Source organism: Ailuropoda melanoleuca, chromosome 6, assembly GCF_002007445.2.
Source record: "Ailuropoda melanoleuca isolate Jingjing chromosome 6, ASM200744v2, whole genome shotgun sequence".
NCBI classification, from domain to species: domain Eukaryota; kingdom Metazoa; phylum Chordata; class Mammalia; order Carnivora; family Ursidae; genus Ailuropoda; species Ailuropoda melanoleuca.
Window position 1 is genome coordinate 67,703,954 of NC_048223.1, and position 17,898 is coordinate 67,721,851.

Consider the following 17,898-nt stretch of genomic DNA (forward strand, 5'->3'; position numbering starts at 1 on the left):
AGATACTTGCAAATGACATATCTGATAAGGGTTAGTATCCAAAATACATAAAGAACTTATTAAACTTACCACCCAAAAAAAAAAATAATCCAATTAAAAAATGGGCAGAAGACATTTTCCAAAGAAGACATCCAGATGGCCAAACAGACACATGAAAAGATGCACATCACTGATCATCAGGGAAATACAAATCAAAACTACAATATCACCTCAAATCTGTCAGAATGGCTAAAATCAACAACACAAGAAACAACAGGTGTTGGCGAGGATGTGGAGAAAAAGGAACCCTCCTGCACTGTTGGTGGGAATGCAAACTGGTGTATCCACTGTGGAAAACAGTGTAGAAGTTCCTCAAAAAGTTAAAAATAGAGCTACCCTATGATCCAGCAATCACACTACTAGGTATTTACCCAAAGAGTATAAAAATACTGGGACCCCTTGGTGGCTCAGTTGGTTGGGCATCTTCTTTCAGCTTGGGCATGATCTCGGGGTCTTGGGATCGAGCTCTATGTCGGGCTCCCTGCTCAATGGGGAGCTTGCTTCTCCCTCTCCTCCCCACTGTGCTCTCTCTCACTATCTCTGTCTCTCTCAGATAAATAAATAAAACCTTTTAAAAAAAGAATAAAAACATACTAATTCAAAGGGACACATGCATACCAATGTTTATTGCAGCATTATTTACAATAGCCAAATTATGGAAACAGCCCAAGTGTCCATTGATAGATGAATGGATAAAGAAGATGTGGTATGGGGCGCCTGGGTGGCACAGCGGTTAAGCGTCTGCCTTCAGCTCAGGGCGTGATCCCGGCATTATGGGATCAAGCCCCACATCAGGCTCCTCTGCTATGAGCCTGCTTCTTCCTCTCCCACTCCCCCTGCTTGTGTTCCCTCTCTCACTGGCTGTCTCTATCTCTGTCGAATAAATAAATAAAATCTTTAAAAAAAAAAGAAGATGTGGTATGTATGTATATAGTGGAATATTACTCACCCATCAAAAAGAATGAAATTTTGCCATTTGCAATGACATGGATAGAGCTGGAGAGAATTATGCTAAGCAAAATATGTCAGAGAAAGACAAATAGCATACGATTTCACTCATATGTGGAATTTAAGAAACAAAGCAAACTAGCAAAGGGGAAAAAAGAGAGAGAGAGAGAGAGGCAAACCAAGAAACAGACTCTGAACTATAGAGAACAAACTGATGGTTATCAGAGGGGAGGTGTGGGGGGCGGATGGGTGAAACAGGTGATGGGGGTTAAGGAGAGCACTTGTGATGAGCACTGGGTGTAGTATGTAAGTGTTAAATCACTACATTGTACATCTGAAACTGATATTACACTGTATGCTAATTGGAATTTAAATAAAAACTTAAACAATTTTTTAAAAAGAGGGCACTGAAATTTAAGATACATATTAGAAAATAACTGTTAAGTGAGAAGAATTATAACCCATGTGTCCCCACGTACATACACACACACACACACACACAAAGAAGAGTAAATAACATTTCAAATGTAACCAGAGCACCATAGTCAGTGACATCTAAGAAACGAAGGAGAAAGACTGAGGATAGATCAAAGTCTCTGATTTGAAAGGGAACGTACATAGTAGAAGAGGAAAAAGTCGAATCTAGAAATCACATCATTTCTAGAAAAATTCTAGAATAGGGTGTTAAACAGATGGCTCCAAATTATAAAATTCTGGAAATAATCAAGGTTATAGCTTTACAGATTTAAAAAAACAGAGGGTAAAAGAGACAAACTGACTTGCCTAAGGTCATAAAACTAAGCGTAACAGGAAAATCAAGACAATAACTGGGTTATGTCCTGACGTGTCTTAGAACACTTAAAAAATAAAGGGATGCCTGGGTGGCTCAGTCGGTTATGTGTCTACATTCAGCACCGGTCCTGATCCTAGGGTCCTGGAATCAAGTCCCACATTTGGGTCCTTGCTCAGCAGGGAGCCTGCTTCTCCCTTTGCCTGCTGCTCCCCCTGCTTAGTCCCCCCACCCTGACAAATAAATAAAATCTAAAAAAAAAAAAAAGGTTGTGTTTCTTAAAAAAAAAAAAGAACACTTAAAAAATAAAGTGATGGTCACTAGGAGAATATTGGGTTCAGAAAGGGACCAACAGAATCCACAAAGATCAGAAAGGGACCAAAAGAATCCACAAATTCATCTTTAATAAACAGACCAGGAAACGTCATGGAATTCATGTATCCTCACTCCAGCAAAGCATTTAACACCACTTGTGATAGCCTTGCAGACAAGATGGAAAAATGTAGCAGGTGCTGGGAAGAGCCCAGAGGATATTGAAGAGTTGGGTAGTTTAACAGTCAGAGCAAATTAATGACTGGATATCACCTGTTGTGTGCTGCACGCCTCCCATCGACACATCTGTATTAATGACTCAGGGTAGAAATAACAAAAACATGTTTATCGCATCTATACTTCATAATGCTAAAAATGGAAATTGAAAAATTGGCTTAGAATTCAACAAATTTTACATATATATGTAAATGTGTATAAAATATGAACACACACATGCATATATATAATTTTTTATTGCCGATATAGTATAAGACGAAGCTGGCTCATATTAAAACAAATTAAAAAATAAATAATAAGAGCAAATGAGTCTCACATGACAAATTTAATATAAACCACCAGGGCAATATGGGTATCTATAAAAGGCAAATAAACTTCCTGTTTCTGGTACACGTAAGGAACTTAGAAGTCACCACTGCATCCTAACATCAAGTAAAAAGATGAACAGACTGAAAAATCAACAACTCTTCTTGGATCTTTAAGAGGTGGGAGGGCACAGGGTAAACTGCTCCAAGACTGGAGAGAGAGGGAACAGGAAAAGAACCGTTTAGAAATACACCAGAGCACTCTGTTTTTTTTTTTTTTTAAGATTTTATTTCTTTGTCAGAGAGAGAGAGCACAAGCTGGAGGAATGGCAGAGAAAGGGAGAAGCAGGCTCCCTGCTGAACAAGCAGCCTGATGCAGGACTCGATCCCAGGATCATGGGATCATGACTTGAGCCAAAGGCAGAAGCTTAACTGACTGAGCCACCCAGGTGTCCCACACTCCGTGCTTCTTAATAAGGCCAGCAACTAGTTTCAGGAGAAACTAGTTAACCAGAGCCTAACCTTATAGGTTATTATCAAAGTTTCACTGACCTGGGTAAAGTACCTGATTCTAGCCTATTCTAGTCATCCCATCCCACGTAAGGGGGAAGAAGAAAACTGAGAAAGACTTGTGAAGTTCACAGTCTAGAAGCATGGGTTCACTGAAAGACTGAGACCTAATCACTGACTACAGATCACTTCCCCTCCCCCTACACCTCACCACCACATTACTAAGGCCTATTTACAGTAGTTTCTGTCATCCAGTACATCATGTGCAGCTATCAAGAAAAATTCCAAGACATACTAAAAGGCAAAAAAACACAATTTGAAGAAATAAAGAAGCATCAGAACCAGACATGCAGGGATGTTGGAATTATCAGACCAGGAATTTAAAACAACCATGATTAATATGCTAAGGGCTATAATGGATAAAGTAGACCACATGCAAGAACAGATGGGCAATGTAAGCAGAGAGATGGAAATTCTAAGAACCAAAAAGAAATGCTTTAGAGCAAAAACACTGTAACAGAAATGAAGAATGCCTTTGATGGGCTTATTAGTGGACTGATCATGGCTGAGGAAAGAATCACTAAGGCTGAGGATATCTTAATAGAAACCAAAAAAATGGGGGGGGCCAGAGAGGTAGGGAAGAACAGAATTTCCAAGGACTGTGAGATAACTAAAAAGGTGTAATAAATGTGTGATGGGAATACCAGAAAGAGAAGAAAGAAAGAAACAGAAGAAATATTTGAAACAATGACAGAATTTCCCCCAAATTAATTTCCGACACAAAACCACAGATCCAGAAAGCTCAAAGAACACTAATCAGGGTTAATTCCAAACAGGGAAGAAAAGAAAGAAAAGAAAAGAAAAGAAAAGAAAAGAAAAGAAAAGAAAAGAAAAGAAAAGAGAAAAGAAAGAAAGAAAGAAAGAAAAGAAAGAAAGAAAAAGAAAAAGAAAGAGGGAGGGAGGAAGGAAGGAAGGAAGAAAAGGCATATCATTTTAAAACTACAGAAAATTTAAAAAAAGAAGAAAGAAAGAAAAAATTCTGAAAGAAGCCAGAGAGAAAAAGCACCTTACCTATAGAGAAAAAAAAGATAAGAATTACACCCAAATTCTCAGAAACCATGCAAGCAACAAGAGAGTGGAGTGACATATTTAAAGTTTTGAGAGAATAACACAACCAACTTTGAATCTCATACTCTGTGAAATACTCTTAAAAATGAAGGAGAAATAAAGACCTTCTCAGGCAAACAAAAATGGGGGAAATTTGTTGCCAGTAAGTCCTGCCTTACAAGAAATATTAAATGAAATTCTTTAGAGAGAAGGAAAATATATAGGCCAGACACTCAGATCTACATAAAGAAAGGAAGATCATCAAAAAAGAGATATGAAATAATATAAGAACTTCTATTTTTTATTCTTCATTGGTCTAACAGATAACATTTTGTTCAAAATAATAACAATATATTAATAATTATTATCATTAGCAACAATATATTCAATTATGTGTGCTTGTGTATAACAGCAATGATATAAAAAATGAGAGGGGGCCACATGGCTGGCTCAGTCAGTTGGGCATCTGCGTTCAGATCAGGTCATGATCCCGAGGTCCTGGGATCCAGCCCAGCATTGGGCTCCCTGCTCAGCAGGCAGTCTGCTTCTCCCTCCCTCTCCGCCCCTCCCCCAGCCCCCCCATCCACTCATGTGCCGCTCTCTCTCTCTCAAATAAATAAATAAAATCTTACTTAGAAAAATGAGAGGAAGGAATCAGGATTCTTTCACTAGTATAAAGTAGTCAGACTACCTGTGAAGTGGTATAGCATTATTTGAAAGTGGGCTTGGGTAGCTGTGTACGCATATTGTAATCTCTAGGGCAATTACCAAAAAAAAAAAGAAGTATAAACAATATGCTAAGAAAGGACATAAAATGGAGTTCTAGAAAATGCTCGATTTTAACCACAAAAAGCAGAAAAAGAGTGGAAGACAAAAATAAGAACAAAGAATAAGGGCAATAAATAGAAAACAGTAAAAAAAATATGGTAGATATTATTCCAACTACATCAATGATCACTTTGAACATCAATGGTCTAAACGTACAATTAAAAGACAGAGACTGTCAGATGGTTTAAAAGCAAGACTCAACTATATGTTGTCTACAGGAGACCCACCTTAACTATAAAGATTGAAACTATATAGATTGACAGTAAATGATACAGAAAAATACACCATGATAACACTAATGAAAAGAAAGCATAAGTAGTTACGTTAATTTCAGACAGAGCCGACTTCAAAGCAAGGAAATTAAACAGGGATAAAGAAGGCATTACATATGACAAAGGGGTCAGTTCTCCAAGAAGTGAACAATCTTCAGTATATATAGGCCTACCAATACAGCATCAAACTACATGAAGCAAAAACTGATGGAACTTCAAGGAGAAAGAGATAAGCCCACTCTCGAAGTTAAATACTTCAACACCCCTCTATCAGAAATGAACAGATCCAGCGGACAGAAAATCAGTTAAGGACACAGCTGAACTGAACGACACCATCAACCGGTGTAACAGACATCTATAGACTGCTTCATCCAACAACAGCAAAACACACATTCTTCTCAAGCTGACACAGTGCGTTTACCAAGACAAACCACATCCTGTGCCATAAAAAGGCAAACAGTTCTCAACCTGAGGTGACTCTATCCAGAGGATGATGTTCCATTCCCAGCCCTGGGTTTCATGAAGGACCTCCATAAACTAAATGAGTCTAGAAAAGGATGACTAGAACAGTGAGAGCTGTAAACATGAAAAGAGTTGAAGCATCTGACATGAAAACTTAGAAGTTATAAAATGGTTAATTGTCTTCAAATATTTGGAATGAGTCATGAGAAAAAAAGAGAGAAGACATGCTGTATGTTAAAGGAAGAACTCTGGCTGCAGATTAGAGAAAGGCAATTTCATCTCGACATGAAGAGCCTTCTTACCAACTGCACTGTCCAGCCAAGGGATGGCTGTCTCACCCACGTATGTCCAACAATGGGCACTCCAGCACCACAAGGGCCGGATGGAAGTCGGGGTCCCATCAGTCAGGCACCCCTGAAAGACGTTCCTGCACCTGGAGTTGGAGGATAACCCAGGGCCCTCCATAGTTAGAGCTGCCTTTTGTTCCTAAGTGGTGTGACCAGGAGGTTTTGAAAATGATTTCCTCTCAGCTCATATGCCACCTCTTTGAATCATTTAAAATAAATGGCCTTATCTTCTCCCAAAGATTGTCACTCATGAAAGTCCTTTTTACATATGCAGAATAACATCTTTTCCCAATTTCCACACTGCCTCATTCACCGATCCCCATGCCTCTTTCTGAGATAGTAAGATAACCGTTAACTTGGTCAGACTGCCAGCTTCAGGTACTGTGTCCCTGTATTTGCCTCCTTCCTCTAATTGTCTCTGTGGTTCCTTAGATTCCGAATCTCCTTAATGAGTTGCTGGTTCTAAAACTGGCCCTTTGCCCAGTGTGGGGTTTCCCCAGCCTAGAGGTGTGAAAAGACACATCACACCCTGTGGTACCGGGGAAGTCCCGAGGCCCCTGGAGAGCTAAACTCTTTTATTTGAAATATTAAATAGAGGAGAAGCACACTGGTGGGTGTGAAAGAGATGGGGATTTTCAGTTTTGAAACAGTGACTAGGTACTATTTTCACAGTAAAATATCACTTATCTTCACTGACTCACACATACACACCTCCTTGATCAGTTGGTTCTTTATCAACTGTCCAATATTCTGGCAGCACTATCAGAAGAGTCAGGTCCAGGGGTGTTAGCATTACAACTACATTACATGGTAGCATCTGAACAAAGCAGAAAACCTTTGATTGCTTTTTAAAATATTGACGAATCTTAGTTGCAGGCACTACCTAAATATTTACCACATATCGAAAGTCTTGGAAAAACTTTTGAATAGCTTTCATCCATTAACATTTCCTGAGAAATGAATGCCAAGGGAATTTTGGGATAAATTTGCTCACTTTCTGTGGATTTAAATCTGACACTCCTCAAGTCACAAGGCCTTTTAAAACTTTTTTTGTGTTTGGGACGCCTGGGTGGCTCAGTCGGTTAGTGTCTGCCTTCAGCTCAGGTCATAATTCTAGGGTCCTGGGATTGAGTCCCGCATTCAGCAGGGAGCCTGCTTCTTCCTCTGCCTGCCGCTCCCCCGCTTGTGCTCTACCTCTCTCTGACAAATAAATAAATAAAATCTCTAATAAATAAACAAATAAAACTTTTTCTCATGATAACAGCCCCTTAAACAAACCAGAGGAGAAGAAAAATCTGGGACAGAATATACACGTACTCAAGACCATATCTACTTAGTGTCCAAGAGCATAAAACAGAGCAGCTTGTACGGGTCTACTCATCTTAACTATTAACCCAGCTATCAGTCACTTTGTCTAAAAACTAACAAAGGAAAGTTCCTGGCTAAAGAAATTGGCATGAGAAGAGGGGCAAGACAGGAGGTGGAAAACATTAACTCCAAACATCTGGACCCACACCTCAGTGCTGAAGTTTAAAACACAGGCAAGGAGAAAGGAACAGATCCATACAGGTTAACACTCTAAGAACCCATAGCTTCCTCTTTGCTGCCTCATCCCTATTCGTAATGTCTGTATAAATGGAGTCGGCTGATAACAACAAATCTGTCCATCCAGGACTGCTTTGGTTCTTTCTCGGCTATTCCAGTAAGAAGGGATGGAGGGGTTCTCTGAGGATGACCCACTGAGATGGTCAACAGAAAAGGAACACCACCAGGAAAAGAGAGAGGGTCTAAAAGCCAGGAGATATGAATTATTAATAAAAAAATTATCCTCAGGATACACTACAAGAGTATACCCCAAAGCTTATACAAGCTACCAAGCTCACTCCAGCCTTAGAACCTCTGCCAGGAACGCTGTCTCCAGATCTTAAGACGGCTGGCTCCTCCTCGTCCTTGGGTCCCTTTCAAATGCTACACTCACCAAGAGCGTTTTGCACAGTTTCCAGACTCAGGCAGTCATCCAGTCACAGACACTATGTTAGCTTTATCCCAGCACTCAGGGTGCTTTGAAATTATCTCGTTCCTTGGTTTTGTCTACTTCCTCCTTCTAGAACATAAGTTCCGTGCAAACAGGAGTCTTGCGGGTCCTGCAACATCTTATTGCTTGCCCATTGAAGGGTTCCTAACACATGGAGTGGACGTTTGTTGAATGAATGAATGAATTACCAAATCCATGGTGGATTTTCCTGTTTTTAATGGATTTTCTAGCAAATGTTCTTGTAAGGAGAATTTCATTCCCCAGTAATACCTGGGAAATGAAGCATGTAAATGGGAAAGCCTGTTGTCATTGAGATTATCTAAATAATTTAAAGAACAAAATTTCCAAGTACATGCTATTATTAGAGGACAGAACTACCAGACTATGAATCATGATTGTAAAACAAAATTATTACTTACTTTTCTGACCGATACATCATTACCTCATCTTTCTTCTGACGCCCAGGGAGCTGCTGTACCCAAGGACCACCTTTTTATTTCAAAGCAACTTGGTACGAGTAAAATGAGTCACTTTTAAAAGTCTACCAAGAGCTTTACTTTGCACTCCGAGCATCTTCCTCACCACCTACATTGTATAAAATGATTGGCTTTATCCCACCCCCTCCCCCTCCCCCACCTCCACGCCTTCTGAGAAATCTAAGCAGAGTCCCAAATCCTACACTGGAGGCGCTAGAAGTCAGGTGCTATATACATCTATGATCCCCACCAACAGTATTTCTTGCTATAGCAATGTGATTCCAACAGGCTAAACAGTCACCTGCTAAGCTGAAAATTCCGCAACCAGTAAGAAATATCAAAAAGATCTGCCTTTGCAGACAAAATAAACACTGCGGTATGAAGTGTACTTTGTGAATTAAATAATTAGAAGCCGGATGCCAAAGGGCCGAAATAAAAAGAGTTGTGTCCACCGGGCTTCCTACATTCTTTATGATGGATGAAGACATACAGTGAGACTATGGCTAAATGGAAAATTCATTTTCGCTAATCCTGTTCATTTAGGCAGAAAATTCTCTTTGTTTTAGCTTTATAGCAAAAAAACTGCACCATTACTGAAAGTCCATTTTGTACATTTAAAAATAAAACGTGATAGGGGCGCCTGGGTGGCACAGCGGTTAAGCGTCTGCCTTCGGCTCAGGGCGTGATCCCGGCGTTGTGGGATCGAGCCACATCAGGCTCTTCTGCTATGGGCCTGCTTCTTCCTCTCCCACTCCCCCTGCTTGTGTTCCCTCTCTCCGCTGGCTGTCTCTATCTCTGTCAAATAAATAAATAAAATCTTTAAAAAATAAAAAATAAAAAATAAAATAAAACGTGATAAATAGGGATTTGCTGCCTGTCCCTGGCTGTCAGCTACAGTGCATAGCTGTGGGCTTAGCCGAACAGGAGAACAAAAGCCTGTGTGGGAGAGAACACACACTGCTGACTGTATCGGGGGAGAAGCCATTAAAAGAGGAGATGCTCCGTGGGACAGTTCAGGCAGGATTGCCAGAATGTTGAGAGAATGCCATCAAGCAAGCCAGACTCAATGCCTCTGTGGGGTACACCGTGCACAAGGCCACACAGAAAAATGTGTGACTCTTCCACAGACACTCAAGCGGGAGAACACAGGCTGAACTTTTGGTCCAGGTTTTTCTGACTGGAGTCCTCTGCTCTCTCCTTTCCATCAAGTGCTCCCAATTCTTTTGAGGAGACCTGGGTTAAGCTGCACATCCTCAGAAAAGCTTCTTCGAACACATCTTGCTTAGGGGTGACTTGGATGTATCTTGTGAGCCCCTACCTGCCTTTACTAACATGTGACAGAGGCTGTACAAATCCCCATAGCCTGCCGCTGGTTTCATTCCAGCCCCTGCATGGGGTAGAATCATAATGACCCTGCCAGGACGGATGTCCCCTATTTCCCCACAGAGTTGAGTACAGTATTCTTTCTCACAAATCGGTTATTTAATAAAAGCTGGGTCCCTTTCAAATTATATTCTCACAGGATTCATTCCTGAAAACCAAGGGGCCCCTGCGTAAGAACTGGAGTTTGGGGAACACTGAAATATGACTGGAGGAAGACTAAGGATGAAACACATTAGGCCAAGGAAAAAGAGGCGAAGAAGACTGACATTCCCCAGGAGAGAGCAAGGAGGGCCCTCCAAACCAAACAGCACCATTTAAGGGCCGAGTAGCGAATAGCAAGCACCGAGGGGATCCAAGAGGAGCAAAGATTTAAGGACAGGATGGAAGGGCGGCACTAAAACCAAAATGAGAAGAGGGTCTCTAGAAGAAATGTGCCAAATGTTGAGCTTAGAGTGAGAGCGAGCGAGCATTCCTGGGTGTGTGGGTGGGTAGGTGTGAGGTTACTGAGGCAGGAGGAAGGTGAATGGGAGAACAGACCACAGACGCAGCACAACTGAGTTCATCTGCAGGACACAGGGGAACCATTAGGCTAAGGGGTACCCCAACTGCCGTCCGGTCCCAAATGCGCACTAGGGTGCTATCTCCCAAACCACACCCAGCTCGTAGAGGTATGGTAACTGAAACCTGAGTTCCCAAGGTCTCCACCATGACTAACAATCGACGTGCTCAATTCCATGGTGATGCTTTCTGGCACTTACCCCCTCTCTTACAAAGGTAGTATAAGGACTAATTAGATCGAGTCTCTTGGGAAATCAAAATTGTCATGCCTGGGCTCCGTTCTCCCAGTGTCCACTCCTGGCCATCTGAGCAGCCTTCCCAAACCACATGATGAATCAGTACAAGGATCCAGGAGAGTGCCCGGCTTCCCCGTGGGACCCAAAGGACCAGCTGAAGGTGTAAAGCAGAGGCAGTCTCCTCCTGGGACCCCTTCCAGCATCCAGTAAAGCTGTTCCCTGGCAGTAACACACACAGAGCAACAGTGCTCTCGTCTTGGTCGATGTCTGCAGCCAGGGTCGGGCATGCTGCCCGAAGTGCACCCCGGACCAGGGAACGAAGAGGAGGAGAAGGGACAATGCCATCACTAATCACAGATTCTTAGATTGGCTTATTTCTTTGACAGTTCATTTTAGTGCTTCATGCCTGATGCTCCAAAACCTAAAATAAAACTGTTTATCCCCACCCCCCTATTCTAATAGAAAGTGAAAAGAGGAAAGCAACTCAGAATCCATTCCTCTATCACTTGGGCAAAGAACACATTAAAGCAGCATCTCTGTCCTCACTTCCCCAGAAAATTCCCAATGACCATTCCTTCTGGGAGTGTATTCCAGAATTTGCTTTGCTTGAAAGAGTGCAAAAACAACAGGCCCCACGGTCACTAAGGTGTGTTAAGATAGTCATGGTATCATTCTGAATTCTGCTAAGAATATGTTAATTAGATGTAGTCTTTGTCCTCAAGAAATGTATAATCCGATACATGAATTCTCCCTCCCATCCCTGCCCCCCACAGTGAGGAAATGGCCCGGGTGACACCATCTTGGATTCCTACCCTCTAGCCGAACCCTGGGCCTTCTGCCACTTGATCTCTTATGGGTTTGGTGACCATATTCATCAACTCCAGTAAAATACATAGCCTGAGGCAGAAGTTTTTCAAGGAACTAAATCATGCAGGTTCAAAATCTTAAAATAAATACATTTCCATCTAATGTTGTCTTGTGAAATGTTTATAGGAAGTTCCTTTGGTCAACAACTTATTAAAGTACTTTCTATCAGTAATATAATTTAGGGAATTGCTGCAAAATCTGTAGAGTTTCAAGAAAGTAACAGAGCGCTTGTTCTGGTCTATGGTATTTCATGATTGTTTGCTGACAACACCAGATAATTTCTGTAGCATGTTTCTCTAAACTGTGTGTGTTCATAGAAATATAATCCAAAGAAAATTGTATGGCATGATTCCTGGACATGGTCAAGATGGGTTAACTGAGTTTGGGTCGACAGTTTTCATATTCAGTCCCTGGATTTCTATTCACCTTTGTCTGTCGGTAGTAGTTTAGAAACGTCTGTCTGAATAAACAGGGCCAGGATAGCTCACAATAAAGAATAAGTGGTAATTTAAGATAACATAAATTCAAAATCATTAAGGATTTTTTCCTAGATTTCCTAAAATCCAGTAAGAATTTTATTCCTTTGGAACGATTTAAACTTTTATTCAGTGTTTCACCTTGTCTGTAATTACAACTCTATATGAGATCATGCATACCTATTAGAGTTGGAAACACCATAGTAAACGTCTGGTAATTGTAAAAAACAAGCAAACCAAACCTTAAGGGGAACAAGGAAACTCGGTGTCTGAAAGCAGGATTGGGATCATTTTCATAGATCCCTACATTTTAAGGAGAAAAAAGGCTAAAGCAAATTATTCAAAGGTGAACACTCATATGGCCATCAGTACTAAGGTACTCTTGTTACTGGTATCAATAATAAAACACTATCTCTATGTGAAACCTTGTAGGAAAACCAAATTGAGTGAAGAAAGGTAAAAACATTATGCGAGATTGGAAAAATTAGGCCAAAAGGAACCAATCTGAAACTTGCCAGATATAATATTAAGACAACTGCTTATATAACATGTGTAAGTCAAAACTAAAAAAGAGGAAACATTTAGTCCAGTTTGAGATAAGGAAGCTTAAAAAAATGGTGAGGGCCATGCAGAATATTAAGCTATACAGCCTGGAAGTAAAAACTCGTGAAACAAACTTTGATGTTTAGTTGGACTTTTGAAAACATGTTGGATTAACCACTAGAGGTAGAAGATGAGAAACTAATCAAGGAACCCATAATCTTACCTAGTGAGCAGCAAAATGTTTACATAAATAAATCAGGCTCCACGCAAGTCCCTGCAAAGGAGATGCCTGGTGTCCAAATCCAGCTGTGATCTGCGATGTATTTTAGCCTCCTCGTTTTAGGAAGAGATCAGGAAATGAAGAGGCAAGTGACACTGGATGGGAAAAACCAAAATAAACAGAACCTATACTTAGAAGTTTGGTCGTGGTCCAAGTGCCATGATGCAGTAATTCCGTAAGAAAAGCCAACGAGACAAATACCCAGCATAAATAACTGAAGTCCTACAGCTACGTGGAAGGTCAGTGTGAGGAGCTACTAAGGCAGGTAGGAAAACACCCTGGAATCAGTTTCAGCATGCTGGCCTTCAGACAGATCTTCATGTCTCTCCATGGTTAAGAAAGCTCCTTTTAGTGGTGCAATATTTTAATCATTAGAAAGTGGGTTTGTTTACATGGAGCATCCACCTGAACATCTACCTAGGAGAGGTTGTAAAGTGTACCCGCAGGGCCATCCTTTATGGTACCTGCTGAGTGGTGCTGGAAGGACCAGGCAGCCACCTTCTAGGCCTGAAACTGCCAGTCACTGATGTGTTAGCAATGGAGGGAAAGGCAGGCTTGACAGGGCTCAGCCCTCCTCTGTCAGCATGGAGGGTACCTTTAGAGGCCAGGTAATCTAGTCAATCCTTCTCTAGACTTTTAGATTTCATCTACCCATAACTTTTCAAAATTAACTTGGGATACCAAACCCTAAGTGGCAGAGAAAGTACATTAAAAAACAACTACCATACAATCTACTAGTCTTTGCTGCTTTAAAAAAGGTGGGAGGGGCGCCTGGGTGGCACAGCGGTTAAGCGTCTGCCTTCGGCTCAGGGCGTGATCCCGGCGTTATGGGATCGAGCCCCACATCAGGCTCTTCCGCTATGAGCCTGCTTCTTCCTCTCCCACTCCCCCTCCTTCTGTTCCCTCGCTGGCTGTCTCTATCTCTGTCGAATAAATAAATAAAATCTTTAAAAAAAAAAAAATAAATAAATAAATAAATAAAAAAGGTGGGAGGGAGAGGAGGGGCTGGGGCACTTGGGTGACTCAGTCAGTGAAGTGCCTGCCTTTGGCTCAGGTCATGATCCCAGGGTCCTGGGATGAGCCCCACATTGGGCTCCTTGCTCAGCAGGGAGTCTGTTTCTCTCTCTCCCTCTGCCTGCTGCTCCCCCTGCTTGTGCTTGTGCTCTCTCTCTGTCAAATAAATAAATAAAATCTTTAAAAACAAAGAAAAAGGCAGGGGGGGATTTAAAGATACAGGGAGTAGCAGAAAAAGCAAACACTGAAATATGGCAAGAGTAACTCAGGCTGACCCATTAAAAATGAGGTTTAGAGGATCTTTCTAGTGCTTCCCACCTCCTCCCTTTTACCCTTCCTCTTCCCAGATGTTGTGCTTGACTCTCATTTACCTACCAGCTCTTGATTCCCAAGGATATTTTCTTCAGTGTCCTCTTCCAGAAGGACCTTTTCATAAGGAAAAAGGTAGGTATATATATGTTAATAACATGCTAGTTTTTAGCTGAAAACTAAAGTTTCCATTTTAATGTACAGGACAATCCTCTTGAGAATATTTATATTTTTAACAAAAGGAGCAAACAGGAGTGCAAACTTCCAATACTATAGCATGCCGTTTGGAAAAGCCAGGCGCAATATGGGAGAGGGAGCTTTCTTTCAGTGACCCCCAAAACCACTCCAAACCGGAGGTCAGGAAGGCTCTCATTCATTTTCTATTAAGACTTGACTTATTGAAGACTATCTAGAAATCCAAATTCAACACACTTCATTTTGTTCATGTTGAAATGCTTTTAAAGGAAGAAATTGCCATGGTCTTATTCTATATTATTGATTACCAACGGGGGGTGATTTTGCCCCCTAGCCTGGGGACTTCTGTCAACATCTGGAGATCTTTATGGTTATCTCAGGTTGGGGAGTGGGGGACAGTTGGTGCCACTGTCCTCTTGTGGGTAGAGGCCAGAGATGTTGCTAAGCATCGTACAATGCACAGGGCAGCCCCCACGACAAAGACTTAGCCAATCCAAAATGTCAGTAGTGCTCAAGTTGAGAAAACCTACTCTGTTAAGAGCTAGCTGCTATATAGTTGATATTTGGAGGATGTAAACACTAACGCCAGTGAAATTACTGCGCCCATGGTACGAGTAAAAATGACCATAATTTGGAAAGATTCACACTATTTTCTTAACGTTTCTGGAACATCATAATTCTGGCTCTGAATTATTTAAATTACTTTTTCAAAACAGCCGATTGAATAAAACGAAGAGGCTTTATATAGTTCATGTAAGTTTTTCTATTTTGGAAATAAGAGTTTTGATTAAAATTGGCATTTCTGAAACTCTAATTGCTAGTTATTGCTGGGGAAAGAAAGGAAAAAATTATTTCCAAGACCAGCCAGATGGGAAGTCTCAAGATAAGAAATTATAAGCCAATGTTCATATTCCAATCATAAGATTTCTGTTTACATGTTTTTAATTCCGCTTAAAAGTAAGCAATATATTTCTTCAAATAGTTACTAAGCTGCTGTTAACCGGCTCACTAATATTTTAACATTAGGTTTAATCCCCCAAATCTTGTTAGATTATTAATATGTCGAAGAGCAATTTTTACAAGAACACTCTGTATATTAAGGATTCCGTAAGTTCTAATAGAATCAGAATGGTTTCTGATATGGCAAAGGATATCTCTTTGTAGATGTTAAATCTTCCTGTAGAAATTTTTAATGGCCATATTTCAGAACCCACTTCCGATTGAAATATAATGAATGTTTCAGTTTACAAGCTCAGAACCAGAGCATCCCAAATGTCTTCCTGACATTTACACTTTGGTACCATTCATTCTTAGGACCTGCACAATTTGGTAACTTCTGCTCTTCCATATCTGAAAACTCTCTTCCTAACTTTCTCACTCCCCTTTATTCTTCATTTTTCTCTGCCATTTCCCCCAAGAAATGTCAGATGGATGAAAAAGACTTGCAGTAGAGGGATGTGAGGAAAAGCCAAAATGGTTCCTCTGTTGTCCATGAGATTGAAAACTGTCCTCAAACAGGAAAAGATGGCCAAGTGAGGACTTTCACTTACTGAAATGCATCATAAGCACCTTCAAGAGCTTCCAAACATAAGAATCTTCAAGCCACAAAAAAATAAAATAAAATAAAATTTAAAATTTAAGAAGTCTCTTTTTTTGAGGGTCTTGTTTTAGGTAGATTTACACAACTGTTTCCTTTTATTCAAGTCTACTGAAAGCCACAGAGAAAGAACTCCAAATTGAGGTACATCTCTTACTAGTTGCTTGGATTTGACAAATAAAGCAATCATAAAAATCAAGAAGTGTGCACTGCTTTTAAGAACCCTATTCGTTTGACATAATATAGCAGTGGGACAGCTAGGCAAATAAATGGCATTACTTAACATAATCACTTAATGTTGTGCAACCAACAGTCAGGTCTCATTGCTTTATCGCTTGCAAAGAGTTGGATGATAATAAAGTTGATTGTTAGTGTGAAGATATAAATTGTTCAGTAGTTAGAGTTGTTAATGAAAGCAAAGGGACACAAAAGAGGAAAAATAGGTTTTAGCAGCTCAAATTCATTGCTAATTGCCTGTGCATTCATTATAGGCTGACCAGGGCTAATTATCTAATTAAACTAAAGTTCTCCTGCCTCAGAGGAATTTCTCCCGCTATGATGTTGGTTGTCAATTACCTCAGCAGGTCCGGTTGAAACGTGTAGTTAACTCAAGTCATGTTTTGCTTTTCCCAACAGCAATACGTGGCACTTTTGGTGCATGATAATTTATGTTTAGAATTTTTTAAAAAGTTTTTCCTTAAAAAAACACTTTGGAAACTTAATAATAATGGTAAACATTTTAAACAAGAGTCTAGCTCGCTTTATTCAATGATTTGTATTCAAGAAATGTCAATATAATCTGCTTTAGGTAGAGACAACACAGATACAAAAGAGAAATCAAATATCATTGTATGCATGTTACTGAGTGTTCTTTTCACATGTTGCTTTTAAAAATACATTTGAAAGTGTCTTTTGTGATGCTCTGCAGTATTTCACAGTTGGAAATTATATTACTTATTGTCATGTAATTGTAATTTTTAAAATTCATGGATTTTTCTAAAAAGCTGGAAGTAAAGTGGTAAACCATCTGAACTAAGTTCTTCGTTTTATAAATAAGGGAACTGAGGTTCCAAGAAGTGAAATGACTTACTCAAGGTCACACAGTGTTTTGTCAGAACCAGTGCCAGAACTGGTATCCTCTCAGTTCTTCTTTTGTCCTTGATGCCTGCTGGTCCACTTACAGATCAGACTGCATTCTTTCATGCTTTCTCTGAACTGCTGTAATAGAGCACCTAGTTGGGCGAGGCTTTTGGTATTTGTTGATTGGTTTTTCAAAAGAAGGCTTCAAAGCCTTTCACTCCCCCAAGGAAACATGTACTACTGTCAAGTCAGTCAAATATGCCCCAGGGATGTATTTTGTTCCTAGGGAACTTGATCCCCAATTGGTGGAATCATAAACCACCAAGCAATATTTACTAAGCATCCTTTGAGAAAGACATCTCCCAAGAAAGTACAATCTTGGGGCACCTGGGTGGCTCAGTCAGTTAAGCAACTGACTCTTGATTTTGGCCGAAGTCATGATCTCAGGGTCATGGGATCAAGCCCCACATCAGGCTCCGAGTTGGGCATGGATCCTGCTTAAGATTCTCTCTCCTGCCCCTGGGTGGCTCAGTTGGTTAAGCATCTGCCTTTGGCTCAGGTGATGACCTCACTATCCTGGGATCACGCCCCAAGTCAGGCTCCCTGCTCGGGGGGAGTCTGTCGGGGGAGTCTGTTTCTCCCTTTCCCTCTGCTGCTCCCCCTGCTTGTGTGCTCACTCTCTCTCTCTCTCT

General features: G+C 40.7%; 1 long non-coding RNA gene across 1 annotated transcript in view; it reads right to left on the minus strand.

Annotated features, from left to right (window-relative positions):
- LOC117802684 overlaps positions 1–14,528 on the minus strand; it is a 40,922-nt gene extending 26,394 nt beyond the window's left edge. The window contains exons 1-2 of the long non-coding RNA XR_004626135.1: positions 14,401–14,528; positions 12,955–13,106 (exon numbers count right to left, since the gene is read on the minus strand). This is a non-coding gene — a long non-coding RNA (uncharacterized LOC117802684). The remainder of the gene's footprint in view (positions 1–12,954; positions 13,107–14,400) is intronic.
- Between the last annotated feature and the right edge of the window lie 3,370 nt (positions 14,529–17,898).